Source organism: Pygoscelis adeliae, unplaced genomic scaffold (genome assembly GCF_000699105.1).
Source record: "Pygoscelis adeliae isolate BGI_AS28 unplaced genomic scaffold, ASM69910v1 Scaffold582, whole genome shotgun sequence".
Classification (NCBI taxonomy): Eukaryota; Metazoa; Chordata; class Aves; order Sphenisciformes; family Spheniscidae; genus Pygoscelis; species Pygoscelis adeliae.
The window spans coordinates 819,414-820,958 of NW_008824281.1; positions in this window are offsets into that span (position 1 = coordinate 819,414).

Below are 1,545 nucleotides of genomic sequence, written 5' to 3' on the forward strand. Positions count from 1 at the left end.
GGTCAGCTGGGCTGGCAGCGGGTCAGGATGGATGCCCTCTGCGGTGCCCGGCGTCGCTGTGCGCTCCGTGGTTCAACAAGGCTTGAACCCGGCGTGGAGCGGGGTGAAGGTCCCATCCAGCTGCTCGCCTTGTTGTAGAATAACTCGAGGTAGTAAACGCATGTTGAACTGTTTATCCGCTTTTCCACGTGGTGTATGAGGTTGTGTGGGTGACGAGTCGTCGTGATGGATGTGAGATGTTGCCTGTGGCCTGCCACCGCGTATGGATTTTATTTGAACCCTCTCTGTTCCCAGCTAAAACAGTTTTTCTTTTGCATTGCAGAGATAACAAAATTGCGAGTATAGGATACCGAGATAAAGTGAAGCCAGATCTGACCCGAGTCAGTGTGGGCAGTGCGAGCGTATGGTAAGGAGAGAGGTTATTCAGTTGCATTAAAAAGGTGCTGCTAAGTAGTTTAATCCACAGTTGCTGAACTTTGAGCTTTAAATTCTTCTTATATGAGTTGATAAGAACAGGCATATTATTCATAACTCTCTCCTCAAAAAAAGAAAAATCTGCAACTGACTTCAGTTGAATATCATCGCTTCAACAGCGTGAAAAATGTGCCTAACTTTCTACTGCAAATAATCCCCTCCCTTGGCCCAGCTCCCTCCATCCGTGAAGCTCTTTGCTTCCTGCTGCTAGCACAGAGGTCAGTGGGAGCGGGGTCGGGAGTCCTGGGCTTTGCTCCGGGCTGGTGACTCCGGGCAGGATCCCCAGAACTTTTTCTTCAGTTTGCAAATATCAAGAAAGAAAAAGCCAGGCTGGGCGGGCTGTGAAGCTTCTGGCTATAACTGTATTATTTTTAAAAAATTGTTGTCAATTTTAAACTCGTGAGCCCTGAAGTAGTAAAGCTCAGGCCAGCTTCCTTTCTGCGAAGTTTATTACACAATAAGCTGGAACAATTTGAGGGCTCTGTTTGTTAGAGGCTTTTTTTGCTCTTGTCCTCTCTTTCTGATTGTTTGCTTTATAACTTGTCTGATTTTTTTTTTTCTTTGACATCAGCCTAGCAAACTGGAAATTGTCTTTTTTTTTTTCTCCTCCTCCCACCCCCCCAGTCCTTCAGCTCGTAATCCCTCCAGACTTCTGGGTCTGATCCAATATAATTCTCTTGAACTTTTTTTTCCCCCCCTAGCTTGGGTATCATTGTCTTGGCTTAGTAATTTATCGAGCTTGGCGTTCCCATTGCAATAGCTGCCCGCGCTGTCGGATTATTTGCTGCTCGTCCGAATAAGCCCTTGCAGCGCCGCGTGTCCTGCGTGCAGAGCCCTTCGCAGATGGCCGCGTCCCAGTGCAGCCCCAGCATCATCCAAAAAAAGTAATTTTCAGCCCGTGTTGCCCTCTTGACATCACTTGATAAGGAGCTGGTTGGGAGGTGTGAGTTTCTTTAAACATTTTTTTTTTTAATCCGTGAATGCTCTTGGCTCCCGTCCTCCCACCAGCCCCCGAGGGCAGGCGAGGCTGGCGCGTGGCTCCCACGCACGCGTGCGAGCAGCACGCGCTGG